Genomic DNA, 14,380 nt, shown 5'->3' with positions numbered 1-14,380 from the left:
GGGCTTAATAATGTCCCTTTTATTAGCTGCCTTACTTTCTCTATGTCATGTCCCTACTTCCCTGTCCAGTGTCCCTTTCTAGCTGTCCAATTTGAAATGCCTTCCTTGGTTTCTTTTTGTTTGAAATTAAAATCAGGCAAAAGTGGGGTGGGCCAGGTCTACCTCCCCAAAAGTAATTGAGCTGCTTCTTATTATTTGATCTCAATGTTCCTCTATCTGTTTCACGCTCATCACAATATTGATATTTTTCGTCTATTGGCAACTAATCTCTTTAAAACCATGCTGTTTTAATTAAAGCTTTAAAGCAGTTGTCTGTGCCAGAATAAATTCAGTGAATTACCTATTTTTTTTTAAGATTTTATTTATTTATTTGAGAGAGAGAGAGAGAATGAGAGATAGAAAGCACGAGAGGGAAGAGGGTCAGAGGGAGAAGCAGACTCCCCGCTGAGCAGGAAGCCCGATGTGGGACTCGATCCCGGGACTCCAGGATCATGACCTGAGCCGAAGGCAGTCGCTTAACCAACTGAGCCACCCAGGCGCCCAATTACCTATTTTAAAAATAAGAATATTTTGTTGGGATGAGCACTGGGGGTTATATGTAAGTGATGAATCACGAAATTCTACTCCTGAAACCAATATTACAATATATGTTAACTAACTTGAATTTAAATAAAAATGAAGTTAAATAATAAGAATATTTACCCGGGCACCTGGGTGGCTCAGTTGGTTGAGTGTCAGACTCTTGATTTCGGCTCAGGTTTGATCTCAGAGTCGTGGGATGGAGCCCCACGGGGGTGGGGGAGGCAGGTTCCGTGCTCAGCAGGGAGTCTGCTTCTCCCTCTCTCCCTCTCCCTTTACCCTCCCCACCCCCGCTCGTGCTCTCTATCAAATAAATAAATCTTAAAAACAAAAGGAATATTTACCTTAATTTCAGGAGGAATCATGAGAGAATGCATACTGTCTTTCTGTAGGCTAATGAAATGATTCTTGGGGGGCACCTGGGTGGCTCTGTCAGTTAAGTGTCTGCCTTCAGCCAGGGTCCTGGGATGCAGCCCCACATCTGGCTCTCTACTCAGCTGGAAGCCTGCTTCTCCCTCTCCCTCTACTGTTCCCTCTGCTCATTCTCTCTCTCTCTTTGTCAAATAAATAATATCTTTAGAAAAAAATAAAAAGTAAATAGAAAATAAGTGGATTTCAACCCCCAACCTTCCACTCTTCGTGCCTTGTAGCCAGGAATTCAAGGACTTTCTGCTCATAGCCAGGTGAAAAGATGCCAAATCTGTCAAGATAAAAGAATAATAATAAGAAGAAGAAGAAGAAGAAGTTTAAAGTTTAGTACAGCAGAAACATTTATACCTTGTTCATCACAAAGAGGAGGCAGAGAAACTGAGGCAGTCCCTGCCCCCAGGTTTGGCAATGAAGGAGCTGAAAAGAACCAGACACATTGACTGAAACTATATTAAAATTTTTTATTTCTTTAAAAAAAAAATAGACTTCATGAATTTCCCATTGCCCTCTTTTTCTTAGAAATAATTACTATTAGTTTAGTTTTAAAAGTACTTTTGAGTAAATAACATGCTTTTCCATGTTGTTTGTAAAGACTAATTTTTCTAAGAAACCAATGAGTTAAAAGGTAGCGATTGTTCAAATAAGCTTATTTACATGCTAAGACTGAACAACAAACTGATATCTGCTCTGCTATAATATGGCAAGATAGCAAGTGAAAAAAATAATATAACAAAAACTATGTGCTCATCTCATGTAATTTAATACTCGCGGCAAACCCTATGAGTTAGTTACCGTTGTTTACAGAAAAGGAAGTTAAGACACAGGGAAGTTGAATAACATCCCCAAAGTCAAACAACTAGTATGTGACATTTAGTCATTTTCTTTTTAATTTCTATCCATTGATTTTTGTTTGTTCTATCCTGTTTTTTTATTTTCAAGAGATCATTTTATTCTTTTAAATATGGCTTTTAAAAAAAACATTTCAGGGGCGCCTGGGTGGCTCAGTCGTTAAGCATCTGCCTTCAGCTCAGGTCATGATCCCAGGGTCCTGGGATCAAGCCCCACATCGGGCTCCCTGCTCAGCGGAAAGCCCGCTTCTCCCTCTCCCACTCCCCCTGCTTGTGTTCCCTCTCTCTCTGTGTCTCTGTCAAATAAATAAATAAAATATTTTTAAAAACATTTCATTCTTTCTTCATGAATGCAAAAGCTTCTTCAATCACTCTGAGACCATAACTTAGAGGTCTTAATTTTTTTGATTCGGCTACTGTCTCAGTTTCCTCCAAATTCTTTTCTTTTTGTTTTTATCTCTACATTTTCATACTGGAGATTTTCCTCAAATGTCTTGTAATTCTTATGTATTCATATATAGTTTAGAGTGAGGCACTAAAACCTAACAAGAAAATCTGTGTGGGCAAGGGGTAGACTTCCTGACCTTGGTAAGTGTCGACCGGGCTGCCAGCATTCTGGGAGTCAAGTTAGAGGAAGAGACTTGAGAATCTTACTCTGCAAGATATTGATTTCCTTAGTCCCCCTGCTTTCTGCAGTGCTCCCTGTCTTTCCCCTCTGTCTGAACTTGGAGTCCCTCCACTCAATACCCTTTCCTTTTTCTGCGGGGGCAGGGGGGAGGGTGTTGCTTGGTTGCCTGTGGTGTGAAAAGGGATTTGGGACCTAACTGCTCCATTTCTAGAATTTCAATCCATCTTTCTGTTTTCAGCCCTGCCTCTCACCCTGCCTTCAGAGATAACCTGCAGCACAATTCCTGAGACTTTCCAGGCTCCTGAACCAGGGGTTTGCTTCTTGGTTTCCCCCTCTGCAGGCGGTGTGGTTTCAGCTTTCTCTGGTCTGCTGGATCAGTTAGCAATTGCCCAGCCCAGATGCTTTTTGGCTTCCAAAGTTGGATTGACATCTCTCAACTGCTCTTCTGCTGTCTCCCCTCAAGCTCTCTACTTCCTCAGAGGTTTAAGTCTTTTTTAACCCCTTAAATACCAGGCCAGTATGTGACTAAATGTCACATACTAGTTGTTTGATTTTGGGGATGTTATTCATCCTCCCTGTGTCTTAACTTCCTGATTCAGGAGGGAGCAGAGGTGAATGCGAGTATCCAATCTTCCAGGTTTAACAAGAAACCAGTGCTTTTAACCTCCCTGTTATGCTGAATTTGTGTGTAGCTTGTGTGTCTATCCTCCACATAGATTACGATTTTCTTGGAGGCAGAGACCTGAAAATAAAGACGTTCCCACACTCCTAGGAAAAGATGAAATGCTCTGTAGTTACAGCAACAAGGAACCACCAGAACCAGTTCTGAACTGGTTTAATGGATCAGTGACAGCTGGCCTCAGCTTAATGAATCAACGGCAACTTCCCGAAGCGAACACACTTCTGAACGTCAGTCAGAAATGGCTCCATGCTTTTGGAAACCCAGCCAATTCACACTGTTCTCATCTAAGCAAGCAGGTTTCCTCAGCTGGCATCAACCCACTCCTGCCTCTGACAGTCCACCAATCCCTCGACTCCACACTTCCCACTCTCTAGATCAGCTCCTTGCTTTGCCAGAGAAGGCTGTGCTTCAGTAAGTGTTCAATCTGGCTTTTTATTTGGGTATTGAGTGGTAGTCTTTTCCTTCGACGGACCCTAGCAACTACCCCCTGTCCAGCACGTCAGAAGCATTTGGTGGGCAGATAAGGAAAGGTGCCAGGGCAAGTGTGTCTGAAATAAAAGGGCCTGAGCTGGTTAGCCTAGTGAGCCCAGTGGCAAGGCTACTGCGGGAATTGCTATGTATAGGCATGCCTTGGAGATACTGCGGGTTCCATTCCAGATTACTGCAGTAAAGCAAATATCACAACAAAGCGAGTCAAATGAATGTTTTGGTTTCCCAGTGCATGCAAAAGCTATGTTTACGGGCAACCCTATCAGGACCCCTCTCACTCTTGAGAGCTTTTTCTTTATTTTCGCTTAATAAACTTCTATCGCTTTACTCCATCTCCATCGTCCACACGATTAATTCTTAGACTCCGTGAGACAAGAACCTCGCTCTCCCGCTTCATTTTGGTGCCGAAACCCAGCATCATTTCCGTCGAAGGGTGAGTAAAAGCGGACTCTTTTCTTTTCTTTCCTGGGAGACGTCTCTCCCTTAGAAGACCTCTTCTCATAAACAGCAAAACCAGGCACCAGCCGGCCAGTTAAAGGCAAATAGTGTAGCCCCCGGTCTTAAGTCTCAGGTGACAGGCTTCTGGACAAAATTTTGGTCGATCCCCCTTCCTCAGAAGAAGGGAATGTTGGCCTAACCCTACCCAGGTCTGCTTTCTGTTCATTGGCTTTTCTTAAATGGCCTTCTCCCACCTCAGGGACTTTGCCTATAGTAGGGCCCTTTCAATCTCCAGTGATCACTATGCCCTTTTAATCAGGGATTCATTTCAGCAACAGTGTTGCCTGTGTAGATACAAGGTTTTTTTCATTTAAAGATGTGTTTCCTGAGAACTTAGGTCAAGAGGAGGATCTTTTCCTCATTTTTGCTGCTTGCTAAGACATGTGTTTTTCTGTTAGGTACAGTTTAGGTTTAATCAGGGCCAGGGATCAAAACCCAAGTTATCAGCAAGTAGGATTAGGGCTATCTCTTTATATGTAAAGTTGGAGGGAGCCGAATATTTCCTGGGCATTTACTTCCCTTGGAATATGTTGGGCATTAAGGAGGGAATTACAGACCCCCAGCCAATTCCTCAATTGGTTAGATTAGCGGCTGGGACTTTTTTTTTTTTTTAAGATTTATTTATTTATTTGAGAGAGAGAATGAGATAGAGAGAGCATGAGAGGGGGGAGGGTCAGAGGGAGAAGCAGACTCCCCGCTGAGCAGGGAGCCCGATGCGGGACTCGATCCCGGGACTCCAGGATCATGGCCTGAGCCGAAGGCAGTCGCTTAACCAACTGAGCCACCCAGGCACCCTAGCGGCTGGGATTTTAATGGGTCATATAATCGAGGCTTTCTTGTTCCAACAACAGAAATGTAAAATTATGATGATGCTAAATCTCGGGGTCTGTACCCCTCAACAGGGCCATTCTTGCAAATGGGAACTCAGGTATACAGACAGAAAAAGCGCCTAGGGGTAAGGCAAGGGAATATAATTGAATCAAAGTTTGAGCTGTTAACCTCACTAAGCCTTTATGATTGGACCAGACTTTGGGGGGGGCGGTATCCAGAGGACAAAAGGAAGATCAGGTGACAGATGGGTAAGAGTGGCTACTCCCGCCTGCCTGAGCCCTCCTCAAGCCAAGATGTTAGGCCACTCTTTCACCTTGGGTAGGAAACCACGGGATGCCTTGGTTCACAGGGGAGAGCTGGTATGTAGGGACTCTTTCATAGTCACCTCTCTATAACAGGTACAGGGTAACTCCTACCGGGATTGCAAGATGGGAAACAAACTATCCTCCATGGGGACTCCTCTGGACCGCGTACTGCAAAATTGGGTAATTTGCCCTTGTAAAACTTTTCTAGTATTTTCCATGGGTTAAATGGCGGGTTCTTCAAGGCAAGGTAAAATAAGACGTGACCTTCTTAGCAAGTCATGGTCTCTTCTTCAGTTCCCAAGGACTCTCCCTTGGAGTGCCTTTTAACCCACTGGAAACAATTTGGATTGCAAATTTAGGAAAGGATTGAGCTCCTCTAACACTCACTGAGTGGCCTCAGTGGGCTCTATCAGGTCTCTTCTGCAGGAAACAGGGTGAATAGACAGGTACTCTAGGTCCAGCCAGGCTGTCAGGGCTCTAAATCAGGACCCAGACCTAAGGGCTTCTTGCAGAATGTGTTTGGTGGTAACGAGACCAGTAAACTCCCTCCTGACATATTGGATAATTGTCTAAACAGGCCTCCTCCAAATAAACCCAGGTTGCTGGAGGAAACCCAGGCCCTCCCTAGCAAAGGGGATGCTGACTCTCACTCTAACTGTTCCTCCTAATAGATGTGGGGGCTTCTCCCTCACTCATTTCCCAGGTCAATGGCTAGAAGTGGAGCCAACTGTGGTTAGTCTACCTTAGGACAGGGACTTTAAGGAATATTCTCAAGCAGCTACCGAAACTCCCTTTGTTTTGGGGAAATTCCCTGTCTTCTCTGGCCTGACATGGACTGCCTAATCCCACTTGTTGGTGGATAAACATGGCGTTTACTCATTGTCCAAGTGGATGAGCTTTAGAACTGAGAACTCTTTTTCTCTGTCCTCTGTGGCACTTTGCCTCTTCTGTCTGCCCCACCCTGGCCTGTTTCTGTACCTTGGGTGCATCTCGCATACACTGCTCACTTCAGATTTCCCCAAGAGTGTCTCAGGTAAAAATTGATGGTGGAGAACAAAATGAATGACTTTTAAAAGTGGACCCAGGGGCGCCTGGGTGGCTCAGCCCTTAAGCATCTGCCTTCGGCTCAGGTCATGATCCCAGGGTCCTGGGACGGAGCCCCACATCGGGCTCCCTGCTCAGCAGGAAGCCTGCTTCTCCCTCTCACACTCTCCCTGCTTGTGTTCCCTCTCTCGTTGTCTCTCTCTATCAAATAAAATCTTTAAAAATATAAATAAATAAATAAATAAATAAATAAATAATAAAAGTGGACCCAGGTGGAACATAACTTGGTATTTAAACTAAGTTAAGTTTGTTGGTTTAATTAAGATAGACATGTCTTTAAAGTTATCAGCATTCAATGTGAAACTGATAAGGAAAATCTGTGTCCTAAGATGGCCCACTGAGCCAGCGAGAGAGTCCCAGTCCCTGCCCCAGGGCTCTTCCGGGTTCTTCTCCCTGCTCTGCTTCCCCCCCCCCCGCCCCCCCAACACCAATCCGGGTCCTTCTTCCCGCCTTGCTTCGCGCATGCGCCAAAAGTGCCAAGTATGCAGAAGTAGGAGTGTATAAATTGCCCCCTTGTTTGCACTCGGGGCCCAGACCTTTGGAGACCACTGTCCTCTGAGCCCAACAGTGATAAATAAACCTCCTATCCTCCAAGATCTCCAGGGGCTGCTTGGTTCTTCCGTCGGGCAATCCAGTCCAGGTTCCGTAACATTTGGTTCCCTGACCAGGAAACCCAACCGCGCAGGCACATTGTTGCCACCAGTTTGGGGGCAATGGTGGGGCGGTGATGGAAGGAGGGATCCTAACAGAGAAGGCGTGCCCTGCCTAATTTTCGCCAGTCTCCCACCCTGGTCGCCTGGGGCCAGCCCCACTCTGCTGTTCCCGCTGGACTCAAGGAGACTTGGCAGGTGAGGACCTGGTCCTGACGTCGGATTCCGGTAAAGGCCTGGGGCCCCAGGACCCAGACAGACCCACGCCCATTGGGGTGGAAGGGGAGCCTGATCACCTCCCAGAGACCTCTTAGAGGTCTCACAGGTAGGGATTCCCAGGGAGGGAATGTAATAACTTCTGGAGTGTGAATGTGTGAGTGAATGTACAGTCCGACCTGGCTTGTTCATGCGGCCTGATTGTGTGACTCCACGGGCAGGCACCCTTAAGGTCCCCAGAAGCCTACGGAGTCTGAGTGGGCCCGTCTGCAATTCCATGGTGAACGGCATACAGTCTATGGTGGCATCAGAATAGTTTCTGATCATGTCACAACGCTGAGACCGCTACAGCTAAGCATCACCTAAGCTCCTTCGGAACATGGCCAGAAGGGCATCTGATTGGTCTCCTCACCTCAGGAGGCACCCCCCACTTTGTCTCTGCACCACCACACATGGGGGCATCACCATGGGGTCAGGGCAGAGTAAACCTACAGTTCTAGAGACCATGATCAAAAATTTCAAGAGGAGGTTTTTGGGAGACTATGGAGTCAGGATGAACCCCGGCACGTTAAGAACTCTATGTGAATTGGAATGGCCCACCTTTGATGTCAGGTGGCCTTCAGAAGGGGACATTGGATGTCCCAACAATTAGTCAAGTATGGCGAGTCATAACAGGAGAACCAGGACACCCGACCAGTTTCCGTACATTGACTCCTGGCTAGGAAGCACTCACACCCTTCTCCCATGGGTGCGATTCACTTGCAATAGGCAGGGACAGGCCAGAGTCTTAATTGCCTCATCCAAGCGACCTAAAGAAAATCAGCAAAAGCCCCAGTCTCCACAAATCCTAGCCGGAGATCCCGAGGACAAACTGATCCTGCCCCCACCATATGCACCCCCAAGACCGTCTACACCTGGCCCTTCAGCTCCAGACACTCCGCCACCATTGGTTTCACTGGGGCCCCCAGGCCCAGAGGATCCACTGGCACCCCCAGGCCCAAAGGATCCACTTTCTCCAGGACCAGCAGCCAGGCTGCACCCCAGGCTGGGCGCAAGCACCCTCCAAATGCCGGTACGAGAGATGCAGGAACCTGAGAGGCATGACCTCCTCAGTTGGAAATATAACAACCCATCCTACTCCGAGAAACCACAGGCCATGGTAGACCTCATAGAATCCCTCTTCCAGACTCATCGGCCAACCTGGGAAGACTGGCAACAGTTACTCCGCACCCTGTTTAACACAGAAGAAAGGAGGAGAATAATGAAAGGTGCATGGCGGGACCTGGAAGAGCATGCACCAGCGGGAGTCATCGACTCTGCTGCCTGGGCTAATATGACTGCACCCTAAGAGCACCCGGCATGGGACTTCACCACAACCAAGGGACAGGCCCACATCCACTGGTACCAGGAGGCTCTCCTCCGGGGAATCCGGGCAAGCGCTAAGAAACCCATGAACATGGGCGCCTGGGTGGCTCAGTTGGTTAAGCGACTGCCTTCGGCTCAGGCCATGATCCTGAAGTCCCAGGATCGAGTCCGGCATCAGGCTCCCTGCTCAGCAGGGAGTCTGCTTCTCCCTCTGACCCTCCCCCCGTCATGTGCTCTCTCTCTCTCATTCTCTCTCTCAAATAAATAAATAAATAAAATCTTAAAAAAAAAAAAAGAAACCCATGAACATGACTAAGGTATCCTCAGTCACTCAACAACCACGGGAGTCCCCCGGGGACTACTATGAAAGACAATGTGAAGCCTACAAGATATACACTCCATTTGACCCCGAGGCACAGGAAAGCCAACAGATGGTAAACACCTCCTTCATGGCTTAGGCGTCCCCAGACATCAGAAAAAAAACTTCGGGCGCCTGGGTGGCTCAGTTGGTTAAGCGACTGCCTTCGGCTCAGGTCATGATCCTGGAGTCCCGGGATCGAGTCCCGCATCGGCTTCCTGCTCAGCGGGGAGTCTGCTTCTCCCTCTGACCCTCTTCCCTCTTGTGCTCTCTATCTCTCATTCTCTCCCTCAAATAAATAAATAAAATCTTTAAAAAAAAAAAGAAGAGAAAAGAAAAAAACTTCAGAAAACAGAGGGTTTCGCCAGAATGAACATCACCCAACTAATAGAGATTGCCAGTAAGGTCTACATGAACAGGGAGGCTGCAGCGGAACGGGAAGTCGACAAAAAGATAAAAAAGAAAGCCTCCTTGCACCGCCCTGAAAGAAAAGGATAACACAAAGATAGGGAGACCCCAACCACCGAAAGGGGGGAAGCCCAGAACCCCCTTGGCAAGGGATCAATGTGCCTACTATAAAGAGAAAGGGCATTGGAAAAACAAACGTCCCATCCGGGGAGAGGCTCAAAGGCCCAGCCGCTACAAGGAAGAACCCGAGAGGAGGACCTCATAGGCCTTGCGGGAATGGACTCAGACTGAGGGAGACTGGGCTCTTTCCTCCTTGGCCCCCATGAGCCCATGGTCAGAATGAAGGTGGGAGGCCAACCAGTGACTTTTATGGTTGATACTGGGGCTGAGCACAATGTTGTCACCTCCCCAGTGGTCCCTTTCAGCAAAAGGAGTACGACCATCCTTGGGCCACTGGGATGCAAGCGATAAAACAGCCCTTTTTCCAGGCTCGCCAATGCAAACTCAGGGGCCACAAGGTCTGACATGAATTCCTTTATCTGCCTGATTGCCCCATCCCTCTCCTGGGCCGAGACCTACTCTTCAAGCTTAGGACTCAGATAACCTTTGAGCCCACTGGACACACTAGCCTCCAGTTGAACCCAAGGCAAGAGGAGACAGGGTCTCTCTCTCTTTTTTTTTTTTTTTAAGATTTTATTTATTTATTTGCCAGAGAGAGAGAGCACAAATGGGCAGAGAGGCAGGCAGAGGGAGAGGGAGAAGCAGGCTCTCCACCGAGCAGGGAGCCCAACATGGGGCTCGATCCCAGGACTCCAGGATCATGATCTGAGCCGAAGGCAGCCACCCAACCGACTGAGCCACCCAGGCGCCCCAAGACAGGGTCTCTAATACTAGCAATTACCATACCAAGGGAAGAAGAATGGAGGCTATTCTGTGCCCAGGCCCAACCAAGCAGCCCACCAGAATTCAGACTCGCCTTCCCTTAAGTTTGGGCTGAAAACAACCCACCTGGACTAGCCTGGAATCAGGCCCCTATCATTGTTGAACTGATCCCAGGAGCCCAACCTCAGAGGCAAAGGCAATACCCCCTTCCACAAGAAGCTAAGATTGGCATCCAAGAACATCTGACCAAACTCAAAGAAGCAGGTATTCTAGTTGAGTGCCAGTCAGCCTCGAATACCCTACTCCTGCCAGTCAAGAAGCCAGGAGGGGGATACAGACCAGTTCGAGACCTATGGGCCATCAACAAGGTGACCATCTCTTTGCAACCAGTGGTCCAGAATCCATACACCCTCCTTGGCCAATCCCAGGGTCAGCCAGATGGTTCACTTGCCTAGATTTGAAGGATGCCTTCTTCTGCCTCCACTTAGCTCCCCAGAGCCAGCCACTATTTGCCTTTAAATGGTCTGAACCTGATACAGGGCACCAGATGCAACTGACTTGGACGTGCCTCCCGCAGGGGTTTAAAAACTCATTAATCCTCTTTGGGGAAGCACTGGCCGTGGCCCTCGCCAGCTTCCCAAGAGAGGCGACACGATGCACCCTCCTCCAGTATGTGGATGACACACAAGAAGACTGCACAAAAGGCACCAAGGCCCTCCTACAGCTCCTGTCAGACTCGGGATACCGAGCCTCATGGAGGAAGGCACACATCTGCCAACAACAGGTCCGATACCTTGGTTTCCTCCTCACCCAAGGGAAAGGGAACTAGGGCCAGAGAGGAAAAGGGTCATCATCTCCCTGCCACAGCCCCAGACAAAAAGGGGCCTACAAGAATTCCTGGGGGCTGCAGGATTCTGCCACATCTGGATCCCTGCGTTCTCGGCAATAGTGAGACCCTTCTATGATCTCTTAGGAGGACCAGATCGGGAACCCCCTGCCTGGACTGAGGAAGCAGAAGCCACTTTCACAGAGATAAAGACCGCCCTGGGGCGGGCTCCAGCCCTGGGCCTACCAGATGTAGAAAAACCCTTCAATCTCTTTGTGCATAAAAAGGAAAAAATAGCTCTTGGGGTACCCCCCCCGACTGTTGGACCCTGGCAACAGCCAGTTGCTTGCCTGTCAAAAGAAGCTGGACCCCGTGGCAGCAGGATGGCCACCGTGCCTCGGTGCTGACAGCCACAGTCCTACTCATCAAGGAGGTGGACAAACTTACCCTGGGGCAAGGAGTTAACGTCAAGGTCCCTCATGCAGTTGTGTCCCTCATGCAGTTGTGTCCCTCATGAAGGCACAGGGACACACACTACTTCCTTCCCAACTCTTGGCTAGCACAATACCAAGGGCTCCCCTGCGAAAACCCACAGGTCACCCTCGAAACAGTAAGGACATTAAATCCAGCAACCTTTCTCCCCACGGAAGAGGGGGAACCAGACCATGACTGCTCTGAGGTGACTGATGAAGTCTACACGAGCCATCCAGATCTGCGGGATCAAGCCATAAAGAATCCAGGGCTCACGCTGTTCAGCAATGGCAGCAGTTATCTACAGGAGGGTGCCCGGAAAGCGGGTTATGCAGTAACCACAACCAGTGAAGTCCTAGAAGCTAAGGCATTACCAGCTGGATGGTCAGCTCAACGGGCTGAGTTAATATCTTAGTCCGAGCCCTCACCTTCAGTGAAGGCAAACAAGTCAACATCTGTACTGACTCTCAGTACTCCTTTGCTACTGTACATAGACATGGAGCCATCTACAAGGAAAGGGGCCTCCTAACCTCCGCAGGAAAAACTGTAACAAGGAGGAGATACTGAGACTCCTCGAAGCCATCTGGCTTCCAAAGGAAGTAGCAATCCTGCACTGTAAGGGACACCAGAAAGGAGACGACCCCTTAGGGCAGGGAAATCGTCTGGCAGATGAGGCAGGCAAGACGGCAGCCAGTGAGGACATGGACAGAGCCCCTTCCCCCACCATGGCCCTGACACCCCCGGAAGAAGTCCCTCTGCCCAGTTACACTAAAAAGGAAAAGAAATGGGCGATGGCTGAGGGGGCCACCCTGACTGAAAAGGGATGGTGGATAATGCCAGACGGGCGCATCTTTGTTCCAACAGCAACTGGAGGGCATCTAGTCAAGGAACACCACCAACTCACTCATCTGGGAAAACTGCATTAGAGGCTCTTCTCAAGAAGGACTACTACGTCAGTCAGCGGCCAGCATTGTGCCGAGCAATGAGTGAACAGTGCATAACATGTGCTAAGAATAATGCTCAATCTGCACCACAGTCCCCACCAGGTGTCCAGAGTTTTGGAGCAACACCCTTCAAAGATCTAGAGGTAGACTTCACAGATGTGCAGGTGAGCAGGGGGTTCAGATATCTCCTAGTAGTAGTATGCACATACTCTGGGTAGGTCGAAGCCTTCCCGACCAGGATGGAGCAAAGCCAGAAAGTAGCTAAAGTCCTCTTGCAGGACTCCTGCAGGAGATCATGCCCTGGTTTGGCCTGCCATTAACAATCCATAGTGACAATGGACCCACATTTGTGGCAGACATTGTACCGGTCTTGACCAGATCTCTCAACATCACCTGGAAAGTCCATGTTCACTCCAAGCCTTACAGTCAAGACAGAAAATAACTCGCCCTGGCGCATCCCTGAGTCCCCCATCCACACGCAGCAAGCATCTATAGCGCAATATTGCTGATTCTCCAACGTTTGCTCTCCCAGATTAAGGAAACTTTCTCTTAAGATATGACTTACAGAAACGTGATAAAGTATTCATTTGTAAACATACTGAAGCATTTAGCTTTCCTCTCTACCTGAACCCTCTGAAATTCAAAAGGTCTCTCTATTCCATGGCAGTCATAGTCGTTTGCATAAGTTCAATAAGAATCTGTTCTCCTTGTAACAGGACACCATTGGAAACTGGTTATTTTACCAAGGCTTTGACTGGAATGTCATATTTGAGAGAGACATGCATAAACTCAGATATGACCAACAGCTTTAAGGAACTAAGGTTGACTTTATGAAACGTGGAGCCATTAAGGCCCTTGGAAATGTTGGCCTGATACCTGCTTACAGAGTTCCCAGCAGCCTCACCAGGTGAGTAAAGAATGTCACCACCTGGCAGGTGCAGGAACATCAGGACATATTGGGAACCTAAGGAAGAGGAATCCACCTACATCTACAGGTATTGCAGGCATGTCTGATGGCAAGGACTTGGCTTGCCTTCTGGCCTGGAGAGGCTACTAAAAGTTCGACCTAGAGATCCCTTACAAAAGTTCCAGCAAAGCAGATTCTAAAATATCTATATGATAAGCTGCTGAGCTTATGTAAATAATTATGCCATTTGTTAAAACTGGACTTGTTTTTCAAACAAATTAGTCTTATTTGGCTATCTCTGGAAACGAGGGTTATTATAAAGAGAAAAATTATGTTTCAATAACACACCTTTGTGGATGCTAAATTTTAGTTTTGTGTTTGAATGTTTGCCTAAGCTAGACAACTTGAGGTAAACTTCAGAGAAATTGCCACAATAGCTCATGTATAGACAATCTTCTTGCTTGTCATTCTGTGGGGATAATGGGACCCATGGGTGTATGATCACTTGAACAACTGGGAAATGGAATAGATTCCCCAACAATTGTATAACTCAGCTATCACCTTGACCAATTCTATGTGGCTGGGATGACAAAAATCGCTCTTTAAAAGCCAGAGGGTGCCCCATGGAGATAATGGATGGCCCCACTTCCTTTATGATTAGATTGGATGATGCACTTGGGGATGCTCTTATCTCCTGAGACAAGTCTTCTCCCATTTGCCAGTGATTCCTTGTAATTAGGATATTGTTAAGGCGGGACCTCAAAAAAAAAAGGACTTCTTGATGGTCTTATCCCTCATAGTCTTTTATCCTAGAAGCCACCTCTACTGACATACAATTGCAAACAAAGGCTTTAACCAAGCATCCAACTGTCCTCCTGGTAAAAAGAGACTCAAAGCTCACTATGGGACTTCCAGGACTTACATTAGGACTGCAATATAAAATCAGCAAATCAGTCTGGT

The sequence above is a fragment of the Zalophus californianus genome, chromosome 9, assembly GCF_009762305.2.
Source record: "Zalophus californianus isolate mZalCal1 chromosome 9, mZalCal1.pri.v2, whole genome shotgun sequence".
NCBI classification, from domain to species: Eukaryota; Metazoa; Chordata; class Mammalia; order Carnivora; family Otariidae; genus Zalophus; species Zalophus californianus.
Note: the sequence above shows the minus strand (reverse complement) of the source record.